This window comes from Onychomys torridus, chromosome 6 (genome assembly GCF_903995425.1).
Source record: "Onychomys torridus chromosome 6, mOncTor1.1, whole genome shotgun sequence".
Taxonomy (NCBI): domain Eukaryota; kingdom Metazoa; phylum Chordata; class Mammalia; order Rodentia; family Cricetidae; genus Onychomys; species Onychomys torridus.
In genome coordinates, this window is record NC_050448.1 from 57,714,384 (window position 1) to 57,723,240 (window position 8,857).

An 8,857-nucleotide genomic window follows, 5' to 3' on the forward strand; every position below is an offset into this window, starting at 1 on the left:
CTTATACATCTAGTTGACTAAGGGGAACATTTCTGTTAAATTTATTTACTTATTTATTTAGGAACCATTTTCCTAAATATGGTTTCTCTGTGTAGCTTTCGTTGTCCTGGAACTCACTCTGTTGACCAGGCTGGGCTTGAACTCATGGAAATCAGTGGGCCTCTTCCTCCAGAGTTTTGGGATTAAAAGCTTGTGTGGTCTCTGTACTAGTCTCCATAGGACTAGCCTTACTGTATGTGTGCGACCCTTGTGTATCCTGGTCTCTTTGTAAGGCTCCTAGCAGTGAGATCAGGACCTGTGCCTGGCACTTAGCTGGCTTTTGGGAACGTGTTCCCCATACTGGACCTTGCCCAGCCTTGATGTGATAGGAGAAGCTCAATCCTGGCTCAACTCGATGTGCCATGCTTTGTTCAAGCCCTTGGGAGGCCTCCTCCTTTCTCAATGGAGATGGAGGGGGAGTGGGAAACAGGGACCGGGAGGAGAGGAGGGAGGGGAAACTGAGAGCAGCAGTATGTAAAATGAATAAAAACAAAATGTTATTTAAATAAAATAAAATAAAAATGAAACAATGACAACAAATAATGGTGAGGCTGTCCAAAGAGACTTATTGACTGCTGGGAAGAGTGTAAATAAGCCTATCCATGATAGGAAATTAAGGTGCACACTTTGAAAAGAGTAAGAAGCAGAGCTGATTTACCAAACATGACTACTCCTCCTGGACAAAGGGGTAAGTATTCTGTCACACGGAAATTTACATACCATGTTTATTGTGTTCTACTCACAGAAAGAACACATATTTAATAGCATAATGGATAATGCAATTGTGGTTCATATACACAATGGAATTTTATTTAGCCATGAAGAAAAATGAAATTTTCAAGAAAATGTATGAAAATGGAGAATACTGTATTAACCAAAGTAACAAAGACTCAGAAAGAAAAAATTCTATACAAACAAAAGATATATAATGTCATGCATAAGAAAATTACACAGTGCCCAAGCATTTTACAATCATAAATTTTAAGTTATAGTGTATCATAAATTAAAATAAACTAAGGACAATGTAACTTTTTCCTCTTTGAAAATGTAATACATTCAGACAGCATACTATTCAGTTAGGTTTTGTATTTCTTTGCAGCAAAGTTTTTTCTTTTTTTCAGAGCTGAGGACCCAAACCCAGGGCCTTGTGCTTGCTAGGCAAATGCTCTACCACTGAGCTAAATCCCCAACCCCTGCAGCATAGTTTTTATTTTCATTTTAAAATCTTTCTTTCTGGCATACATCTACAATCATAATTATCAATATTCGTTTAGTCCAATCATGATTTATCACTTTGAACAACAGTTTCAGAAAAAAAAAAAGAAAACATAAAGAAGTGTGTGCTTACTGGATAAGTGACAGGTATGTCAGCTACAACAACTAGGTACATAAAAACTACTCACATTGTTTCTTATTTCAGTTAGATATGAAATGGGGGACTTCTGTTTCTAGGACATGATGTACACTAGTACTCTTAGATTTATTTAATGCTTATAATTGACTTACAGATCTGCTGATTTAAGATAATGGGGACAAAAAACAACACATAGCATGTATTAATTAAAAAATTTGCCGAAGGTTACACTGAAGAAGTGCTTTACATAACCCATATTTTATGGGTTAATATATTCATGTGTCTCATTTGCTCTAATATCACCAACTGACATTCATTAAATGCGAATTCCTGGCTTCTAGCTACAGTTGCTGCTCTGTGAAGCCATCTGTCTATGACTTCTGCTATGAGAACAATACCACCACCCCACCACCACCACTATCATCATCAACAAACTGGAAAAACAGAAACCCAGGGACAGAGCGGGTGTGTGGGGGAAACCAATCCAGCTGGGCAAAACAGTCAAATTACGGAGAAATGTGGAGGACGGAGATGAGTTTCCTAGTCCTCTTCTTCTTCTCACTTATGTTCCCACAGTAGAGTGAGAGAGGATAGAATGGCTGCAGACCAGCAGAAAACCAGGAGGGAAAAACCGCAAGAGAAACTCAGATTTGGTTGTGAGCCAAAGCTGAAATACAGTCTCCTGTGTGATGCAGAACATTCCTTGATTCTTTTAGAGGAAAGAGAGAGCAGGCATTTCTTCAAATTCTGCTACACATTTACCAAAGTCTGTTTGTCTTACATTATTCAAGCTTATGATAAATCCACAGCAGTACAGTGAATGCTGAGAGAGCAATACAGAGATTTCAATCACAAGACACAAAAATGGAGCTGGATTTATGATCTCAACAGAATCATTGTGCTTCTTTGTTAATGTAAATCTATCAGCATTAGCCTACCAATTCAAAAGGATGCTGAGCACACAGAACATGCTATTAACTACATTGGAGAACTATTAAAAAAGAACTAATATACCAATCACTAATGAAATGTAACATTCTAGGAAAATATCACCAATAGGTATCAATGCAAACGTAACTGTGATATTAGAATTTTCATAAAAACAATTAAAATCCTGATTCTCCCAAAGACTCCCAGGTCTACAATGAAAATGAGGGCTGGTAACTAGACAAGTACTAAGTTCTAGTTGGGTGATTATTGTCCATAGCTCTTGGGTCAAATCCTGAAATAAAATCATGTTTATCTTGGTAGTTGAAATGCCAATGTGATATTGCAAGGGATGTAACAACATAGACTGTGGTTTTCCTTGGAACACTACAGTAAAAGGGACTAGAAGACTGGGAGGTAAGTGCTATAAGCTGTCAGGGCCCTTCCTGCAGATGGAAGTTTTGCTGAAATTTACAAAGGAAAAGGTTGAAGAAAAACCAGTAACACAGTAGGCAGTATTCATATTGTCCTCTGTACCCTGAGTATGTCCCTGTTGTCTGCCCCCTATGGGAAAATGGTGATATGTCATGAATATACTGTAACAATCTATTCAGCAAAGAATGCTTCTTAGTATTTTTTTTTTCACAGAACTCTGTTAATACATGTTCAGCTACTAAGATGGAACTGTATACAAGTATCTAGAAGGAGCTTTTGGTTTGTCTTTTACAAAAAGAAAAGAAATAAAAACCTTTACTCTTTAGCCTTGGCTGACCTAGAGCAAGGTAATGCCATTGACCAAATTAGAGGTTGAACAGACAACTTCCTACTTGTTAAGAAAAGAGCTCAGTTTTGGGCAAATGGAAGGAATTTTGTTACATCTAGGCAAAAAGCTCCTTAGTGGGTTAAACGGAAAGCAAGAACTATAGCTTGATCCATGTATGAATCACATTTCTATGTGACCAAACCTGGGGGACAGTGGTACTGGTGACCTTTGTCTTTTTCTATTTACTATATTCCTAATTATAAGCTTCAAAATGAGAAGGGCAGATTACAAATACCAATTAGATATATTCCAACTAACTTCACTGAAAACAAAGCACTACACTGCAGGAAAGCTCTGGGTGCACTGAATCACAGTTTCTTTCTGAATTGAATATCAGAATCTAAATTCAGATCCATTTCTTGTTGCAGCAGTGGAGGAATTGCCACGTTAAATATGTCACTAACCACTGCAGATACTACTAGATTAGTATTGATAATGACAACAAAAAAACTAAAGGATATTAATGAAAGCAATAATCCTTCCATTTCATTCTCAAAATTATCAGCAAAAATAAAATAATTTTTTCTATGGAAATATCTGTAAGAAAATAAAAATGCATATCCATTACTCAGTAATGTCTATGTCATTCCAAATTAAATGCAGGAAAAGAAAGCACCTTTAAGTACTTTATCTGATCCCACACAGAAATGAGGCTACCCTCAAAGGGGTAATTCCATTAGTATGAAACCCTTCAGTGTAACACAGAGAATGATGACATAAAGTATATTTACTGAGCTAAGCTGCTATACATACACACAGTTCCTTACTCAATACAGACTCTCTGAAAAACAAAGTGATAGATGTGTCCTTTTATATATGCTACTGTCTTTGAAAGTGTGCTTTTGATTGCATTTATATCAGAGAGATGGAGAAAGCTGAACATTTAAAAATATTGTTCATCATTCTAGACTAGCATGCCTTCCTTGTCCATTTCCCACATAGGTACATCTAATTTTTCCAGGAAGAAGTGATGGAAAGAAAATGATAAGAAGATGGCCTAGATGGATTTAGCTTAAACAACAAAATTACCTTAGCATTTTTAGAATCATTACATTTCCATTAAGGTCTCTAGAGAATAGCAGAGATGATAATTCTAGCCATCTGCAACTGGCAGTCCATAGCTCAGCCTCCAAGGACTGGAAAACACTTACTGTTTTTAATGCTGAAATTTAATCTTCACTAACATGGACATTGTCACTATTCAAGGGGAGTTCTAAACTTCAAAATAATTTTTGAACTTATGAAATGGATGTGATTATAAAAAGACTGATTCAAGTTATTTTAGAAGTCATATTACCACTTCCAAGAATCTCAAAATGAAATATACACTGAAATGACAATACTTCAAATTTTAATAAATAGACACATATTGTGCCAAAGTATAAAACAATATGTTCTTTTAATAGTCTTCAATGTAGACATAGTTAAGATGATGAATTGGAAATCTGCTTATATAATAATTTTGACACTAAGAAAGCATTAAAAGTGAAGTAACAATACCTCTATGCCATTTGCTTATGGGTGGCACTAACTGGATTAAAAATGAACAAATGAGTGAATGAACAAATGGATGAATGAATACAGAGGACAAGAAGTTGGGAGGGTTAATATATGTGGCATCTTGGTGAAAGATAGATGAGAGTGACGGATAGATATGATTAAGACACATTCTACACATGTACATTGTGTTTATCTAAGTTGTTTTTATTACCAATAAAGACTCAGTAGTCAGATATTGGGGTAAAAACCTGATAGTTCAAATAAGTGGCAGAGGAGAGACAAGCTGACCTTTTCTCCACATTTGCCCTATCAAAAAGACCATGAAATATCCAAGTGCCTCCCTACTGTTTCCTGTGCATCTTCTCTATCCATATTCCTGGCTTCTCCATGGCTATTCCAGTCATCTAGTCTTTGACTCCATCCCCTGATTCATGGTTAATTCTATTAACACAGTTTGTGGTGTCACCATGAGATTAAATATTCAGCAACATTCCCCCAATTCGTCTAAATATAAAGAAAATATTTTAACTCTAACACAGTAAAATTATATGCAATAAAACCAGTTTTAAAAATTACATTCACAATTTTCAGTCCATTTGTATTTGGCAAATTCAGGGAAAATACTGTATTATCTATCCTATCTTTCTGATTCCAAAGTTTTATACCTAAACCACTTTCTATCATAACTTGTATTACAACCCTAAAATACCTTTTTAGACCTTAAAACATTTTCTTAGATAAACAACTTAAGCTTTGATGTCTCTCAACCTTTATAAACTTTATGTCTCTTTTGTAACTTTCTTTTCTGAAATTGATAACAAAGAAGACAGTATAACTATCTAGTCTTCAACCCCCATAAGAGACTTGAGAAGGATAAACTATTACCAAAGTAAATAGGAAGTGCAGAGCAAATAACTTCTAAAATTATAGAAATGGCAGAGACTACTATCTGCCTGGACAGTCACCCAAGTTTCCTCCTCAACATAGGGGCATCCATCTTTGGCCCTCAGGTCTAGAATGTCTGATAGACTTTTCTGTGAAGCAGGAATTTTAAAGGAGCATCTTACCTTGTCTTGGCAAAGGTCACTTATTTTTGTGTCTTGCTTGTCCAATTTGGACAGAAAATTGCTCATCCAATTTGGATGCTTCCTTTTGTATCATGTTTGTCCAATTTAGACAGCATGCTATCAGCAGAAGAGGTAAGGGAAGTTTCTAGCCCAGTGGATAACTTTGCCACAATGAAAGCAAACTCCATATGGAGAGTCTTCAATGCCCATTGTTTTTACTGAAGTAGATTGGTGCTGCCAGGAACAGACATATCTCACTAACATGAAAACCTTAAGTTATTAGAACATCTTTAATGTCATATTCTATAGATCTCTGACTTGCTTGAAGACCATCTATCTATATATAGTATATCTTTGCTTTACCTTGAAAACATATCTAACATGACTACAAGTTTGATCATTATAGATAACTAACTACTAACCTAAATTTCTTAATTATCCCAAATAGTTTGTAATAATAGCTTTCAAGGACTAGAACTTTACATTACCATTTTAATGAGCTTCATAAGTCATTAAATAAGAGCAGAAACATAATGCAATATGTAATAACAAAAATAACCTTAAATTTGTATCAATGAACAAAAGCACCTTAAATAAGAGTAGAAATACATACATAATAAGTTACAACAAAAATAACCATAAATTTGTATCAATATACAAAATTCCATATCAATATAAAATATTTGAGACTAGTAGTTGCTTTTTAGTTTAATAGATTCAACAAGCTATGATCTTATCCTATCATCCTTTATAACCACTGTTTTCTTTTCAGAAAGAGATCCCTGAATGTAACCTCTTTTGCTTAGGTTTTTTTTCCCTGACCATGTCTAATAACACCTTGTAAACATCCCCTTAAACCATGATAAACATTCATAAGCCACCTAATGACAAAAAACAAAGAAAAACAAACAAAAACCTACCTCACCCCCACCTCTTGGGAATGTGGGCTTTTATGTTCTTAAAACTACTTCCTGCTACCTGGGGGCAACAACATCTTTAGGGGACCCTGAGAAAATTGCTATATGCAGCGGAACTCTTAGAGGTTAAAGGACCACAATCTGTTAAATACACCCAGTATATACAGACTCAATTCTTAGTTACCTGATTCAGACTCAAACCTGAAAACATGTACAAGAAGCTTATTTCAATAATTAATTAGTCCTCTATATGATTATCAATAGCATGGCAGAAAAAAATATATATATTCTTATAGATTTTGAGAAACATTTATACCTTAAGAAAAGTTTTAAAAAAACAAATGGAAACCAAAGGGTTATGAGATTAGTGGCAATAAACTAGTCCCTTAATTTTGTTTTTACTTCTGTCCCATACCTGGTGGCTCTTCTGAATCGAGACAGAGGTTTTTATTCTCCCTTAACAATCATGCTTGGGTCTAGAAAAAGATAGAGCCACACTCCAACTCCAAAGCCAACTTTATTTTTTTATTAAATTGGGACCACAAAAAACCATTTGCTTTTATGTTAGTATAGAACAGCAAAAACAAGCATTTGGGAAGATTCATAAAATTCCACCCTGTGGGAGGTGTTGTTATACCATTAGGCCAATTTACTCTTTTTCTTGGGACATTTTCTTTTGATGATTTGTTCTTCCATTTCCAATGTCAAATTGGTCCAGTGGTCTTCAAATTCCTTAGTTGGATGCTTTTGTTCTCTGAGAAAAACAAAACCCTGCCCAACCCTAAATTTGAGGGGTTCTTTTTTTGAAAGGTAATATCTTTGTTAAGGCCAAAGGTTTTCTGGCAACAGAAAAAGTATTATCTTTTAATTTTTTTCTTGCCTGATCAAATGAAAGGCATTTGTTAGTCTTATAAGTTAGTTTAGATTGAATGGCCACACTGTTTGAACTATTACCTCTCATAGTCAAATGTTTTCTCCTGTTCAAATCCAGTCTTTTTCAATCTTGATGTTATCCATAGCTTCTCTTCTTCTGTTGAAAAAAAGCAAAAGCTCTTCTCAATGTAACTCATATTCCAGTTTCCATTCTGAGGCCAACACGTCTTTAAAGTACAAAAGCTGATACAATTCAGCAGTTTTTTCTATTACCCAATATTTTCCACAGCTGTTGTTCTTTTCTCATTAGAATTAAAAAAAATTAAAGTTATTAAAACACTGTGAAATCTAGCTCTGGGGGTCTTTGTTATCCCATTATCCCTTTATTGTTATTAATAATATCTTTTAAAGTATGATTAGACCTTTCTTTAACTTCTTGTCCTGTAGGACTGTATGGTATACCTGTAAAAGCTTTATGTTGTAATATGCAAAAAATATTTCATTTTATTAGAGACATATACTGAAACATTGTCAGTCTTAATTTGTACCGGTACTCCCATAATTGCCATAACTTCTAATAAATGTGTAATTATAGAATCAGCCTTTTAAGAACTTAAAACAATTACCCATTAAATTCCTGAATATGTAGCTATGGTACATACTTTAATGGCACATTGTAGCTGTAAGTTTTTCCTATTTCCCGGCCAGCTGGTGGTCAGGAAAAATCTTTCCCACTTGCATCCCCCAAGTAAACACACAAAGGTTTATATTAAGTATAACTGCTCAACCATTAGTTCAGACTTATTGCTGACAAGCTCTTACACTTAAATTAACCCATAATTCTTATCTATGTTTAGCCACATGACTTGGTATCTTTTCTTAGTTCTGCCTTGACATCTTGTTTCCTCTGTGTCTGGCTGGTGACTCCTGGTTCAGCCTTCCTCTTCCCAGAATTCTTCCCATCTGCTTACTCCACCTATACTTCCTGCCTGGCTACTGGCCAATCGGTGTTTTATTCATCAACCAGTCAGAGCAACACACATTCACAATTTACAGAACGACATTCCACAGGAGCATATACTTTAATTTTCTAAACTCCACAAAATGAAACACATCCATTTGCCAAATTTCATTTCTTTGAGTACCCTTTGGGTTACTTCCTGCAGGTAATGGAGTTTGATTATACAGAGAACAAGTAGGACATTTCCTTCACTTGTTGCCAAGTGATAGAAAAATCTTTCTTCAAACCTTTGCTATTATTAATATGCTGTTTCTTATGAAATTCTGAAGCTTCTAGCATATATCATACCAATAGCAGATCAATTTCATCATTGCCTTGTGCTAAAGCACCTAGTAG